The sequence below is a fragment of the Aythya marila genome (assembly GCF_965140915.1).
Source record: "Aythya marila genome assembly, chromosome: 3".
Taxonomy (NCBI): domain Eukaryota; kingdom Metazoa; phylum Chordata; class Aves; order Anseriformes; family Anatidae; genus Aythya; species Aythya marila.
The window spans coordinates 69,841,462-69,858,384 of record NC_139044.1 but is presented as its reverse complement, the minus strand read 5'-3'; the positions used below and the strand labels follow the sequence as shown (position 1 = coordinate 69,858,384).

At 40.7% G+C, this 16,923-nt stretch overlaps 1 protein-coding gene across 1 annotated transcript in view; it reads right to left on the bottom strand.

Annotated features, from left to right (window-relative positions):
* The window catches only part of PRDM1 (PR/SET domain 1), a gene marked incomplete at its 5' end in the record, with an annotated part of 101,943 nt that extends 85,255 nt beyond the window's left edge, over positions 1 to 16,688 (bottom strand). The window contains 2 exons of the mRNA XM_082757973.1: positions 15,859 to 15,897; positions 16,636 to 16,688. The remainder of the gene's footprint in view (positions 1 to 15,858; positions 15,898 to 16,635) is intronic.
* Between the last annotated feature and the right edge of the window lie 235 nt (positions 16,689 to 16,923).

Here is a 16,923-nt window from a genome sequence, read left to right as displayed (position 1 = left end):
TGACAACATGCCTTGGCAAAGAAGGATGGTCTGAGAGGAAAGCATGAACCAGGGACCCTTTGGTGCACCCTACAGAAGTCTTACCCAAGGCACAGAGGTGGGTAGCAGTAGCAGTGGGGTGAAAGCCAATTCTAACATTAAGAAGGGCTATACATTCAGCAAAAGTAGAAACTGTAGACACTGAAATTGCCACTTGTTGGGAACCAGAGGGAGAATTGAGGCACTACTTGGCACCTGAGGTCCATTTGCAGTCCCCCTACCTGCCCACCTATCTCCAATAGGTACACCTGAAAGGAGCAGCTACTGCCCAAGAACCATGGTTGGCTGCTCTGATTTAAGCACTGGAATGGAATTATCCAGAGTTTTTAGGTGACTGGGCTGGGATAAAAACTGGCTGGCTGAAGCAGAAGCCAGCAAAAACAGAGATCCCAGGAGAGATGCAGAAGGTGGCTGGGGGTGGAGACAACCAGCAGGATAAGCACATATCAGCACTTCCAACCAGTGCAGCAGCCTTTTATACACAAATCAAGTTTGCAGTGCAGAGGTCTTGTTAGAGACAAAGCTGATACTACACTACAGCCACATCAAAGAGCTCTTTTTCTTCGTCTTCGCTTGGTAAAGAGCTCGTGACCTCTTATTTCTGATGTGGATTTCTGACATTTACCAAATTCTGGTCACCTCAAGAACAGGCTACTGTAGCTTCGTTTGCTTGGCTCCTGAACATTACTCAGAAGCTTAAGTGAAATCCAACACACAGCAGCCTTGAGCGTGGTTTCATGACTATTTATGCATGAAGGTTTGCAGGTTGAATTTAAAGCAGTGGTATGGATCTGTAACCGTAAATGCTTTCAGTTTCCTGAAAGGTATGTCTGCCTGTGCTGCCAGAATAAAATTCAGTGGCACTGAACGTCTGCATAAAGTTATTGATATGCAAAAAACTGTGTGATCTAAATGCTAATCTTAGTTTTGTACTCAGTTCACTGGAGAGGGACATTTGTCTTGTTTTTGGGCTCTTCCCTCAATTCTTCCTGGTCTTGTTTGCTTATTGAGACTGTTGGCTTTACATTTCTCAGTAGAGATAAATCTTATGTTGAATCTGAGCGGGCGATTAATCTCTGCATCTCTGAAGTAACAATACACACAAAACTCTTATAAACTGTTAGGCACTGACTGCTGCCATTCAGTACTCCAAAATCAGTGGTTATGCTGTATATACTTCCTCTGTACAGAAGCCATACTGTACAATCATACAACTTTCACAGTTCCCTCTGCAGTGAGAGGAGATGCAGTAAGATAACTGTTCTCACTTACATACACACACACACAAAAGGAATGTCTAGGAATTATGCATATGGAAATATGCAAAGCTACATCACAGTCCACAAGATGCGTCTCATTGTAAGGTGAACTCAACATTTCTCATCAAAAACAAAACAATGTAGGAAATATTTATGATACCACCATAAAGCATTTTCCTTCTTTCCTATTATCATGATTCTAAAAATAGAAAGTGATGAAAAAAATATTTTTTTTTGCAGAGAGAAGCTTTACCAATAAAAATACAGTTTACAAACCTCTAAAAAGTTCAGTAAGCACGTTTGTGGAAATGATCACTTCTGCAATGTTCCCAAAATAAATGATGCAGCAAGGTGCTGGTGTATGGGGATGAGAAAGTGAAATGGACAGGAGTCAAACTGAACAACTTCAATTAGATGGTCTGAATTAAGAAACACCTGGAAATTAGGCTAAAACCACATGTATTTAGAAGTAACAAAAAGAAAAGTAAAGAAGTAACTTCCTTTTATTCCAGGGAAGAAATACAAGTTCATAAAATAGGTATGCAGTTTATTATTAATTTTAATTTAGTAATAGCTCCTAATGGACATTAGGCATCTGCTCTTGGTGAGCTGACCACAGGGAAGAGTGCAGCAGTACAAACAACAGTTTACTTTCGTGAGTCCAGAGACATTCTGCCTTGTTGCTTTCCTTCATTTTTTCAAAGCTCTGGAAAGCAAGCCTAAATAGCTTCAAGACACATGGAAATACCAGACTCTGTATCTCCAAGATACAGAGATCCAAGAAAAGGACACAGGGAAGGGATGAGGGGGAGAGAATTGTTTCAAAGCAGTTAAAAAGGCAGGAGGGCTTTTTTCTGCATGGTGAAAATGTTTTGTTTTGGAACGAATGAATAATGTTCAGCAATGTGAAACAAAACATGTCTCAACAAGAGTTCCCAAACAAAATCTGAATATTTAAAAGAAAAAAAAAAATCATGCTTTATTTTGAAAGGACTCTCTGAGATACAGTGCTTTGAAAATGATTAATGAAATTCAAAAGTTTTACAAAGTTTCAACTAAAAACTTTCCAACTCTTAACCAGAACAACAAACTGCATACACAACCAACCAAGTTAACTGCTTTGGTTTCCAGAACAGCACATTCTGGCAAACAAAGTATTAGTCACAAAAAACCCTTTTACCCAACTGTAGCTGAAGAACCCAGGACAATTTCCCCAAATTCCAGGGGATAAAAAGAGCTGTACTGACTTCCTTCAGATCATGGTATGCCAGGGTGGTTGCCAAAGCTCGCCAGCGATCAGCAGAGCTCTAACTGCACCTTATTTTCACTGTGATCACTCTGAGATAGGATAGCTGAGAGATAACTAACACAGTGGCATGGAAATCCCCCCGCAAGGGGAGGAAGGCTGGAGGGAGGGGAAGCGTGTCGGGAATTTCCTTCTCAAGAGGTGAATTTCCTGGGAGCCATGCTGGCGGGCTGGCAGCAGAACACTATGAGCCTCATTTCCGAGAACCAGTAATGTCACTGCATTAATCAAATCCACTTTCAGCAACAATTTGTGTCCAGCAACAATTTTACCTAATTTTCTTCCACACTTCTTGAGTTATCTTCCCTCTGCAGCTTTTCCAAGCCTAACCTCAAACCATCTGCCAGGTAACCTTGCTGAATATGGCTCCCTCTTGCTCTCTCCATGCCTTTACAAACACCTCTCCAAAAAAACAATTTTTTAAAGCTCTCCTTAAATAGGAGTCTCCTCCCAGTTGAGAGCTGAGGACTATTATTACTTATCTCCTATTTTTTTTCACCTGTTTTAATTCATGATGGGTATTCACAGCTACAGTTACTCTAGTACTGTTGGGAAAGGTTACATTAAAAGGAATATATAAATGTTTCAATGTTTTGTTTTTATGCATTTTTTTCCCTATTTTTCCTTTGTGAGAATCTGGAACACCCACCAGCAGCATGGTGCACCCTACAAAACCCCTACAACTGCTTGGTGTCTGATACACTTCCTCCCTTAGCAGTTACCATCAGTTAGCCAGAGCAGAGATTCATTAGACTGCTGAATAATTAATTCCTAGCAACATTCTTTATGAATCTTAGGGGAAAATAGTGTAACTCACATTACCAAGTCTGTTGTTCCCTGTGGTAATGCTTTACAGGAGCATTGAACGTGACTTTTCACATCTACCTCAGCTATTTCGGTCAGTCTTCACTTTCTTCTGAAGTTGCCACAAAAAAAAAAAAAAAAAAAAAAAAATCCAGACTTGGATATATTTCAATGTATTTTGCTAAGCTTCTTCATTTCATTCTTTAGGGGAAGGAAAAAGGGAAATTTGTTGCCTTTTTCCAATTCCTCAACTTCATAACGGGCAGTGAGTAACTCCTGGATGGTTATTTCCCTCCATCATCCATTGTGGTGAAGCTGACACAGTTATTCCCAGCACATGGCTACTCAGAAAACCCCCACAAAGTGTTAATTTTCATTATACAGTGCTAAAAGCACATGCAAGTGTGGCTAAGGGGCTATCAGGTAGTGTATTGAAGAGCTATTGTGTACTGAACATTTACTTCTTGTTTCAGCCAAGCACTGAGCCAAAGCTTAGCTCCAGGAGTATGAATGACCCCACCAGCTTAACCCTTACCTCTCATGGGGGCGATGCTGGGGATGCAGAAGGATGGGGGTGCCAGTACTGAACAACAGCTCTGTGTACCTGAGCACAACACAGACCTCTCCCAGATGGAGAGCAGCCTGACACCAGTCTACAAAACTTGCCTCTACCACTTGACTCTCAGCCACAAACACACCTGCACTCTTAAGCTCAGGTGAACAAGTGACAGCAAACATTTAAACTTTGCATTTTTCATTGTGAGGACAGCCGTTCAGATTTATGGGAGCACAAGCCTGCCACTCAGGCTGAGGTCTACAGACTTCTGTGAGCTTATATCTGCACTCCTTGATGCAAAGGGAAAAAAATAACTGGTCAGAGGTTCGGCATATAAAGTTGTTGCAAGAGGTGCCAAAAGAAATCGTATTGAGGCCAACAGTTGGTTTGATGGCTCCACTAATTACAGGCCAGCGCTGTTCCTGCTGAGCTGAAGAAGGCCATGGCTTGTTGTCAAGCAGACAGATTAGCCACTGTCACCCATTAAGACCACCGCTTGAGTGTAGACAGAGACATGGAAGGAAACATAAGAAGGCGGCATGTGCATAACCAAACAGGCTACCTTGCTGAAAAGAAACCCCCTAAAGCCACATTCTGCTTCATTAGCACATGAAAATAAGGTAATTGAATACTTCATTCTCCCATCTAGAGCCAAGATCCATCACTCATGGAAATGGAGTTTTGATAAGGTGGGGTGTTTAAATGAGGCAGAAAGATTCTTTGAGTGTGTGTTACTTTGTTTATCTGGGAGAAATCCCACTTAAATATAAGTGAAAAAGACAAAAAAAATCACTTTATCCCATGAATCACTGTAACACAGCAAAGCCCCTGTGAGGATGAATCTTAAACAAACCCATCTTAACTTTATTCCAAGGACAGGAGGCATTATGCTTTTTGCTGTGTTTATTTTTGTATCAGAAATCCCCATTTCTCTGTCTCCCCCAATTTTTTTTATCCTCATCTCCTTTAGCTCGCTGACTCACTAGCTATTTTTGCTGTCTTTTAGCATCACATATATTGAGGTATTTTATTAAGCTTTGTTTTGTATTTGTTTGTTTTTAGGTTTATTCATGTCATATTCTCATGTTTTCAGCTTGTTTTTTTTTTTTTTTCCTGTTGTTGTTGTTTGTTTGTTTGTTTGTTTTTAAACACTTCAGCCCATGACCAAAATAAGAAAATAAATTTACTAAAAGATCAATAATCCCCAGTCCCAGACTGAGACAGCTCCTGCTTTAGTTCTGTAGCCTTTTTTAGGAAAAAATGGGAAAGATAAAATATTGTGATACTTGAGAGGCAAAAACATATAAGCAGAAAGTGCTTTATCATCTTTAGCAAGCTAAACAACAACAAGCTCATTTTCTCCCACTGGCTGATCACCTTAAGTATGAAGTACAGTGAGTGGCATTTCCTCCACAAAAAAAAATATTTACGTAAATACTGCAAATAGACTCTTTGCCTCAGCCAAAAATGCCTGCTGTGGCAAATGCCAAGTCTTTCAGAGAAAGCAGGAATTACAGAAGCATGAAGATGGACAGATCAGACCCTTGTTTCTTGGGTTTGTCTAAACAGAAGTTAAAGTGGTACAGTTTCCTAGTTTGGAAATTGTTGTGCTGGTATTTTATCTCCAAACTGAAAGAAAAATAATAGGACAATATGGAGCAGCTCTCAGTCACTGGCTACCACAGGGATTTTGGTACGTTTTAAAACAAACTTCCCCCAACACACTTTTCTCAGGCCCCTTAAACAGCAAGGTATAAAATGTCCCCCACTTTTCTGTTGTTCTCTCAATGTGCTAAAACATTTAAAAGGCTTTCCTTCTTACAAATTTGTGTAGGGACAGTGGTGCTAGGAGAGAGAGTTCACATTAGGATTAGCTGAGCTGCATGTTTATGACACTTCCAAGATATCTAAATAGTGTTGGCACTATCGCAGCGCTACCACTCCTCTTCTAGGCCTTCTGCTCCCACCCCATCTTTGCTGCTGGCAGAGCAGCGCAGCTGATCCCTTCATGGAGATAACCCTGTGGAAAGCTACTTGATTTTCTGTGGTCTGGTCTGCAGGGTGAGGGCTGTGCAGTGGCTCGGGTAAGATCAGCTGTGAGCCAGCTCCAGATCCAGGAGAAGGCAGAACTGAAGGAAAGAGAGCTTCAGCCATCACGGTGTGGCACTCTTGGAGAAACACCACTTTGGCCAAATGACCAAGGATAGACTAGATGGGTGGGGGAAGACAACAACCACCGTCTGACAAGGGACAATGCTGGTACTTTTTGAGCAAGGAGAAGCTCGTCCGAAGTGAATGCCAACAACTTAGCCTCATGATGGCAGTGGCAGAGCTGCCACAGGCAAAGGCAAGGCCAGTAACCCTTTTTTTTTTGCGCTGATGGCTGAACAGACCTTCCGAGGAGAATTAGCAGGCCACGAATTAACATCCCCTTTAGTGCCTGCCAGCAGAACTTGAACATAAAATAAAACCATGTGGCCGAGGGTTGTGTGAAATGGTGTCACAGGCCTTACTGCATATTTTCCCCGCCCTTGGACTAGCAGAACACGCTGTGACAACTGTGCAACCAAAGCAAACATTTGCAAATTATACACAGCTTGTGATTTTCTGTGGAATAAATCTGGGTAAAGCAAAATGGGAACTCGATCTGACTCGCTATCTCTGAAACAGTACCTTAAATAAAACTGTCCGAACAACAGTCCTTATCCACTCCCAGGCCCGAGCACAGTAAGCAAACAATGTGCCCCAGGAATTCATCCAGTGCAAACTGGAGCTGCAGAGCCCACAGGGAAAGAGAAAAATGTGCATAATCAAAGAGCTAATAGCTTTCCACAACTTGTTGAGAAAAGATTGCGAGAGGTCTTCCATGCATAGAGCACGGACAGCAAGCTAAGCCCTTGATGACCACAGTTACCCCACAACCCTGCCTCACTGCCTCTTACTAAACGTGCCTCAGAGCCTGACCCACAAGTAACTTCCCTCGGGCTGTGCCCGTGCTCAGATCCTCATGTAAAACCCTCACAATGCTGCTACTGGCTTAGTCGAGCCAATGGAAAATTCTTCCTGACATTCCCTGTTGCTGACAGGGTCCCAGCACTGAAGCAACAAGAGAAATTACATCATAAGCTGCCAAGACGTCCATCACGACCAAAATGTGAATGCAACGGAGGGAGAAAACTACTGAATACTGTGATGAGAGAATTTTTGACTCTTGTTTGAGGCACCTTTGTCATACAGAAATCAGTTCAGGTATGTCACAGCAGTGATCAGGAATTTGATTGTAAAAGTCTCTCTCCACCTTAATAAACAAAAGTTAGTATTTCTAATTTAAGAAAATTCAGTTACAGAAGAGCAGAATTACTGCCAGATGTAATAGCATGTATTATTACTGCATCAATATGTAAGAGCACAAATCCACATGAACTACATAAAAAGAAACATGGTTTTGCTTATTCTGCATATCTAAAATTAAATCTTTTTTTTTAAAAAAAAAAAAAAAAGTGCTTAACAATAGGAGATGATTTAACAGGTGTCATTGTTTCTCCCAGGTGTAATCATCTTTTTCATTTGCCCAAGTGAGAAAAGAAAAGCTATTTAATGAGCAGGCTGAAAGTGATGATTAATTAAACAACTTCCAGGGCCTGGGGGATCCTCCTCCATTTGGGATACATTTCCTCTAGCTGTAAGCAAGCTGGAAGGCAAGAGACAGATTCCTCCTTAGCTATTTGTTTTAGCCTGCATGTATTTGTAAAGGGTCGAAGATGGTTAGCCTGGTATGTGTCTGTAAAGGGTTGAAGGTGTTTCTCAGCTTACTTGTCAGCCATTCTGGCATCAGCTATCTAGGAGTAATGCCCACTGTCCCACAACACAATTTTTTTAAGCACTTGTAACCATATCTCAGCCCTGTCCAATGCATGATTGGGCATCAGTTTCAATATTTAAGTAGCAGAACTTGCTTGTAGTGTTTCTTCTTTTAGGCACTTAGGAGACCCAAAGCTGCTGCTTTTTGAACTCATTACCCATACACACTAAGTGAAACACTGAAAGTAATTCACCTCATCTAAGCTGGCTTGTGACTGGTTTTCTAGTGAAAACTTGCAAACAACGAGCAAGACAACAGGTCAGAGTTGGTGAGACATGTGGCCCCTTTCCCTTTTTCTTACTACAACAACATCTAGAGGACCTTTGATCTGGATGTCAGTGGTGAAAACACACAAACAGATACTCTCTTATTATATACTCACAGGTGTACATTCCTAAAACTGTTACATTCCACAACCTTCAGCTGTGCTACAAAACAATACCTTAAGAAGCTGACCCCTTCTCTGCTCAGATCACACCGGCATCCCAGCAAGTGTGGTATTCTGGAAACTGGCAATAACCACACCGACAAATTCAAGCATCGTGTGTAAGGAGGGGGCTGCGTTACTTGTACTGAGCACCCAATGTGCAACTCACAGAGAAAAGGTACTTCTGCTCAGCACATGAAGTGCTGGCCGATATGCTTCTGAGGCAGGCAGCTGGAGTTTTGATGCTGAGAAAGCTGGATTTAAGTCAAACTTGACTTGATTTTACCAGTGCGACAAGAATTAGAAATCTTGTGGAAACACAAACAGCCCCTGTGGACGTTCAGACTGCTTCCCCATAACAGCATGCAATGGGATCGTTCACCTGGCCAGGGCTTTTTAATGCTTCCACAGAATTAAAGTTCCTTCTTTTTAAAAAGCAGCCTCCAGCTTTGATGGCTTAAGACAGGAGGCAGCGTTTTTCTCCTTCTGTTAAAAACATGCCAATATACTTCTGTAACTGGAAAGGAGGAAAAAAGCATGCGGAATTCAGCAGTCCATTTTTCTCTCCGATTGTTCTGCGCTGTGTTTATCAGCAGGCTGGTACTGCATCCCCTTTTGTTCGAAAATTAAAAGTTGAAACTGCAAGCATGAAAGCCACCGTGAACCATGCAATAACCTTCAGGCATTTTAAGAGCAGCAGAGGTTAGAAGGGCAGCTCCTGACTCTAAACAGCACCTATTGTTTCTTTTTCTTCTTGAATAACAAAAGCAAAGCTGAAAGCTATTTACCTGGTTTTACCTCAAGTCAGATCTCATTTCCCCCTTTATTTTCAGTAGATGATCTTATCAAATAGTGTCATTTTAACAATTGCTTTGGTCGGCTATTTTTTCATTTTATTTTATTTTTTTTTTAATTATTATTTCATTTGTAGGTTCTATTATACATAACACAGCATACTGATTTTCTACACGGCAGAAAAATAATTAGGAGATTTCGGGATTCTATCAAATGCACATTTAAATTAAGGGTAACTACTTTCAAGATTAGAGATCAATATGCTTTCTTTTTAAAATCATGAGGGCCAGCTTATACTACAAGGCTCTGATCTCGCTAACACTCCCACACGAACAACTTTCGGTCTGCACAGCCCCATGTGTTCCCTCCACGCTGCAGGCAGATTCACAGAGCTGGACACTTAACTTGCACAGGCGTGACTGCAGAACAAGGGTGGAAGGACAAAATCCCCATCTGCCAAAGTTATGGGTGTTCTGTTACTGAAAGTAGCCAGTGCAGCATATTACTCAAATTATTTATAATATAGAAGCAAAAAAAAAAAAAAAAAAAAAAGTTTGATTTCAAAACAAAAACCTTACATGAGTAGGCATCACACCGAGTTTTTGTGACAGGCTGGGAAGTGATCTGCAGTTAACATAAAATCCTCTGAGATCTAGCCTTAAAAAAATCCTCACTACAGACAAAAGCAGTCTGTAACATGTCATTTCTTCCAATGCTTTTAAAATGCAATCGCAACATTTCTAAAACTTAAAAACAAACAAACAAACAAACAAACAAAAACTGTCAGAGGTGTTTTTCTCTTTATGGGCAGAGTTCGCACATAAGCAATCATTTCTAGCTTTACTGAACTCCACTTAATAATTTATTTGCTTATTTTATTTTCTTTAAATCACTTCCCAACATCAACCTCTTGTGTTTTGTACACTTTTAATATATCTTAAAAAAAAAAATTAATTGAAAACATTTAACAGAGACCACTGTCCATTTAATGACCTGCTGTTGTTACAGTCTTTGGGGACTGAATAGAAAAATGGTTTTATTATATCCATGTATTAATTAAATTCCAGTGCAGTATTTGCAACCCCAAAAACACCACTAGACACAGCGATCTACAGTGCAAGTTTATGGCATAATGACTCTTCCTCACTAGATGAAGTTTGCAAATACCATACAAAAGTCGAGGACAGACATTAAAAACAGAGAAATAACAGGACTTTCCTTTCCTATTAAAATATTTTATTTATTTGTATTTTTAGGAAATTATTGGATAAAAATATGGAAGTTCAATTCTCCTTATAACAACACGATGTAAATGAAATTTGAATTCATTGAATGTTATATGGGCAGGACTGGGTTCTCAAGTCTGTACTGTCTCAGATCCTTAGCTGGTATAACCTGTCATAACTCAAGTGGAGCTGGTGTTGCATCAGAACTAATTCAAGACATACAAACTTTTTCTGGCAACAAAAGAATAGATACAAAAAGGATCAAAAACATTTCTTCTTGCACTTGTTAGCAGTATATTGAAGAAAAACATTTTTGAAAATGGCTAGCCCTTACAGCTTTGCAGTCAAGTTTAGAATGTAGTTTGAGTATTTTCACTTTCTGCAAAGACCGTATCACCAACAGAAAATAAGACAGCATCTGAAACGTGCTTTATTTTTTGGCACCAACTCTTGTCCTCTTGCACGATTTCCATCCAAAGTTTTTCCTTACTACGAACAAAAAGGACATCTACATCTGAGTGCCTGTAAGAACTAAACATATTGCATATATTATTGGTTTTCTACACATCTCTACTGAGTCACTTCAAATGTTGTAATTACATATATTTCCTGCTTTAATAAAATGTTGGTGAAAGGTTTAGTTCCTATGGTCCTTTATAGCTCTGGAAGAACTGTCAAGGTGGAAAGAGGAAAGTAACTTTCCAGTCAGTTCAAAGGAAATGGAGAATGCTCATTTCCACTTGAGGAATCCACTCTGTATCAGGCTATACAGACATTTCCATGTAAGTTTTCCAGTGCAGCATCTGGGCACAATATTTTCATCTTATTGCCTTTTTTCCCTGAAGATATTAATAGTTTATAAACCTCAAGAAAAAAAAAAAAAAATGGGCACAGGGTGAGAAGCTTGAGCAAAAATGTATGATTATGCAGTTAATCACATTCTCCTCAGAGCTGCTGGTGGTGGTGTGATGCGGGGGGAGGTAGCAGGATTTATGATTTTTCACTTGCTTCCAAATCTGAACACACACACACACACACACACACACACACACACACACACACGTACCCCATCTTTCTAATTTTGGCACTTATCTACCAAATTCAATTACTTTGCTTCATTTCTTAAGAAAGCAAGTTCCATTAAAAGCATTTATGCTGAAATTCTAAAGATTGCATTATACTCTCAAGAGTAAAGAACAAGATTTAGCTTGAACTTTTGAAAATGAGTGGCTCCCTAGTCTGAGACAGTTTTCCCATGTCTAACAAGGACTAGTTTACTAACACTGCCTTGAAAAACATTATTAGTGGCTTGGAAGAGAAAGAAAAATAATTTATTTCTCCTCATTACTGCCCAAATATCGCTCGAGTCTTCTCACCACACAAGATGTACACACTTAACATTTTCAATTACTTCATATGGATGATGCAGTTCAGTAACTAAAACATTAAGACACTTGGCAGACACAATAAAATGATTCTGGGAAATAGATGTGGGGGGCAATGTTTCTAAGCTTCTTCACATCACACAAATTTCTAATAAGAGGGTTCCTAACAACAGCATTCAGGAACCTTTAACCACAAATACAGGATAACTGGGAAGCTATTTATAATACACCTACATCTGGCAAGCTAGACAAGACCGGAATGTTTCTGAATATAATGGCACTCCTTTTCAGACGTGACTTTGAGGGGGACTGCTACCTTCATAGGCTTGAAAGTGGGATTAGAGCTCATATAATTAATAAAGCATACACCATCATACAATAGAAAAGCCGCAAAAGGCTTAAAGGAGGAGGAAAGTAGGGAAATGTTATCCCATCTTCATTCCACGCTTCTGGAATGTGGGCAGATCATAGTAAAAGTTTAAGTGGCAAGAAGATTAAAGGAAAACTGCTAAAGCCAAAAAGGACACTCACATCATCTGGTGCAAGTCAGCCGTGTCTCTACAGACCTCAGTGGAGTTACACTGATTTACGCCAATGTTTTGGACCGACGGCTTCACAGAAGATACTATCGATTAAATGTGTGTTCTGTTTTGATTAAAAGCTGCTCTTGCCGTCAGAGCACATCTTGCCCCAGCTGGAAGCCACTCTGGCATTTTTCTTTTTGCTAGAAAGCACCCTATAGGCAAATTCCGTAATAAAAAAAATAAATGTCTACATAAATTATCAACTACTGTTTGTTATTATTTATCATTTTCTGGCACATACAGGCATGCCAGCCACTTTTTCTGAAAATACGCCGAAGACAATTCCCTGCCCTGAGGATCTTAGAACACAGGGGCCAGTCAGCTCTGCAAACACAGGGCACTGCTTTATGGCAAATTATTCCAACTACTTCAGATCCTCGCAGTAATAAGGCCTGTAATAATTCCTTACGCATGTTAGCGATTTCAGGTCTTAAAGCGATGAATGCAGCAAACAAGGGAAGATAAAACACAAAGATATATGTTAGGGAGAAAAGGCCCTGCACTCATTTGGTCGAGACGCACCTACAATTGTAAATCTTCCTGAACCTGAACACTTTCTCTGTAGGCTGACTGCACCCAGTTCTCACATAAAGAAGCAAATCTTGAAGGCCTTATCTTCCAAAATGTCATTATGCAAGTGCTTGATGTTAAGCATGTGGCTTCTAATGCGATACATTGCTAATAAAGAGATCCCTAACATTGGTTTTAATAAGAAAAGAGGAATCAGGAACGGTGACAACAATTCTTGAATAGCAACACCCATATGGTTTCAAGCTTAGCCACCCATCCCTGCACTGAGCAGTGCAACTGCAAACACTGACAAGCCTTCCGCCCAGCCTTCAAAGCAAAAAGAAAAGTGGAACATGAGGCCAACTGTGAAACTGAAAGAGCTATCAGGTTTGAAGAGGGCTGGAGGGAGAAAACTCATAAATTACAAGGCGTAACAATGCATAAAAAAAACACTTCTAACTTTGCATCCTGAACATTGGAAAGCCACAATCATGATTTCGGAGCATCCAAAAAGAAGGAGTAACCTATCAACTACCAGCAAGTGTTTCTAGAAGTACTGTGCCTTCACATTAGCAGGTATCTTTCTAAATGTTATTTGGACCTCACAAATATGTAATTTTAATGGACAGGACAGACCCACACTGTGAAGGAATGTCTCAAATCAACATAGCAATATATAGTGAATTATATGTAAAGGCAGACTTCCTTCTTTGCCCTATTCTCTGCACCATAGCAGTCTCACAATACAATTTCAGTCGTGTCTCAGGTTGTGTCTTTCACTTTTACAAAAGCTAACGCTTAGACAACTTTTTGGCTATAATGTTATTGTCCACCCACAAAGATAACAAAAAAATCTCTCAGACAAGAAGTTTTTACAAGAAGTATTCATTTGTACAAAGCTTTTTGGAAAATAATTGACAACTTTTATTATTTAACTATTGTTACTTTTACCACAGGCATAATCTAGCTAGTTTTCAATAGTCTCAAATAAATTCTGTAAACAAGCAACAAGAAAACAAGTTTGTGACAACAGATAATCTGCATTCATTGTATTAATTTTCAAAAATACAATCTTGGATGTTAGGAAGAGTATTTCCAAACTTATCAGTTAAGCACACAGCACTGTCTTTCAGTCATAGACACAAGACATGAAACATTTATTATCAAGTGCCTTAGCGAGCTCCTAACAGCTGCTAAGAACATGAATGTTCCTACGGTTTTTGACAAGATTTAGCAGGTTTGGAAATCACAAAGATGAGATCTAGCAAAGGTAGTTTTAGGATCAAATCTCTCAAAAAATAAAAATCATAATCTAAGCAATCATACATGCAATTTGCAGTTAAACTGTCAATTGTGCTACTTTGCCTCTTCTGTAGTCTCACGTTACATTGTAATCTTTTAATTCTGCAGTGGAAAAAGTCACTATGAGCTTTAGAGGTACTCAGAAAACTTTAAACCTCCCACCATGAAACAGCTTGCTGTTTGTAAGCGTGGATACTCCTGAAATTATATTAGCTGCTTTTTAAAGGTTACCCATTTCAAATCAAAATTGACGGAGCAGTCAATTTCACTTCCATCCAAAATACTTTACGGGAATTACTGGCTGTTTTAACGTGCTGGACATATTACACTGACTTACCTATTTCATGTAAAATTAATTCCTCTTTTGAAGTGTTTGATAAGTATTCATTTGAAGGATGCAGTGCCACACATAGATTTATTACTACTGAAAGGTTTAATAAAATCACACTGCTAGAAGTAGAAATCATAGGAATACTGTAACACTGGAGATACTTCAAGGTAATCTAATCAGCTTTTATTTGCCTGAAAGAAATTCAGAGGAGAGGTATATTTTGCAATTCTTCTAGTTCAACTCGAATCAGTATTTAATATTTACCCGTCAAAGCAAAACAGAATTCATCTGAACGGGAGGACTAAGACTTGAGTTAATTTGTCATCCGTGATTATCACTTGGAAGTTCGCTGACTTTATTAAAGACAACTACTGTGTGATAAGGACAGCAGAGACACTATTAACCATGTCATTTAAATTGCTTTAGTTGGCATCGTGCCCAAGTCCTTCAGATCAGTATATCAACACACTTGTTGCTGGCAGGGACTCATTTAAGGGACGGGAGGGGGGGGAGGGAAGGGGAGGGGGAGGGAGGAACTCTCTCAGGACTGAGTATGCTGTACAGATTTCTACAGTAACTCATGAGAATAAGCAGTATCACTTTGTATTTTCGATGACTAAAGGAGAGAATGACAAAATAATGACAACCAAATGAAAGATGCTGCTCTTCTTAAGGAAGGAGAAAAAAAAAAAAAAAAAAAAAGCCTTTTACAATTGCTATTTGAAATTACCTGACTTTGTATTTACTGGAACAGCACTTTTTGCTTATAACTGCAACACACAAAGTTCTCTCCAACACTTGCTCTGCCAAATTCTGCGATCCCATATCTCCCTCACCCTTGCCTCCTCCCCAGGATCTCCTGCTTTCACTTCATTCAGCCTGTACAAGGGAGAAAAACTCCGGTGGCTAGGCAGAGTTTATTTTCAGAAGCAGTTAAGAGTCTTTTCATTTCATTTCAGGCAAGAACCATGCCACAAAGTAACATGCAACACATTTAGGAATGCTGAAACGAAGAAGGTATGGGGATTTTTCCTTCTGATTCACGTGGAAATTAATACTAACATATTTGTTGAAAACAAATCTAGTTGTTAAGTTAGGCATATTACTTTCACATGCAGCAAACAGTTGCAACAAGAACTTTTTCACTGTGCTTTTCATCTCCTGTTTCCCTAAGCTTACTCTGTCCTGACTCACGAATGAACGAGTATCCCTTTTTGGGATGGGAGGAATCCATCAGCTCTAACAAGCACCTCGGCGTGTACCAGCAGCCGACTTGCTTTCTGGAAGAGCTGTGCTCCCTGGTGCCCGCACTGCGGCCAGCACAGCTCCGTGCCCCATTCACCACTTCTTGGGGACACGGGCACAGGGAGTCTGCTGGCGCGACGGGCCTCCGCTGCACGGCCACCGGAGCGGTAGCCGCACAGTACGAGGCACCAGAGGATGCAATCGCTGGGGGAAAAGGCTTCTCTTACCTTCTGCAAACCGTCCTCTGGCGTCTTCAAGTGACTGATCTGGAGAGACAAAAACAAAACCCCAAATGTAACAGCACAGCTCGCAGCCAGCCCTGCTGCCTCGCCGCCCCCCCGCGCCCTCCAGACCACTTTCCCACCGCCTGCACTGCGAACGGCAAACTTTCCCGTGGCATTCATTTTTTACTGGCGAGCCATAAAATCGCCCGCTTGTCCAATTAATGTGAGCATCATCGTTTTCATTTACCTTTCACCATCTCCAGGGAAGGGAAGCGGGGGGGGGGGGGGGGGAAGAGGAAAGCAAACGCATAAAAGAAGCTTCAGAAACATGAGTTTCAACTCATTTACAATCCCAGATAAAGGTTAATAGTTAAACTTCTTTCTCTCCCTCCCACCCTCACAATTATTGATGCCCTTCAAGAAATGAAATGTTTTTTTTGTTCTCGTTTACCAGAGGCTAGACAAACTGTCAACATCTCCACTTTATTTACGGGTTGAGCAAGAGCAGTTCCTCAAACATCAACATTTTTTACGTTAATCCTGGAGAGAATCCACTTCTCTAAAACTACGAAAATTTGCCAACTTCTGGAGTATTTATTTTTAACAAACGAGAGCGGGAGCCTCGAGCTACCTCCCCTTCTCTCGAAGGAGAGGAAGGGGGGATGCACGGCTCGGCTCTCCCCTCTTTAAACCCTTTTTCCCCCCCCTCCTTCCCGCACCCCTCAGCCCCTGCCCGCTCCGCATCCCACCCCCAGCCCCTCTCCCCCGCCGGTCCCCCACCTGCTCCGCGTCCACCGGGATTTCAAGGGAGGGAACAAAATCTGCCCAGCGCTTCCTTTTTTATTATTATGATTATTTTTGTTTTTGTTTTTCTTCAACCCGTCTGGAGGTTTAAACCTGCAAAACAAACACCTCTGTTGAATGCAAACTAAGCTTTGGGGGGGGTGGGGGGGGTTGTAGGGTTAATTCCTCGGCAGACGGCTACTCGCAGTGTCTGGTTACACAAACATACCTACGGACAGGTTGGAGAGGGGTCCCTGCGAAACCACAGCCGGGGAGTGGGGGGGG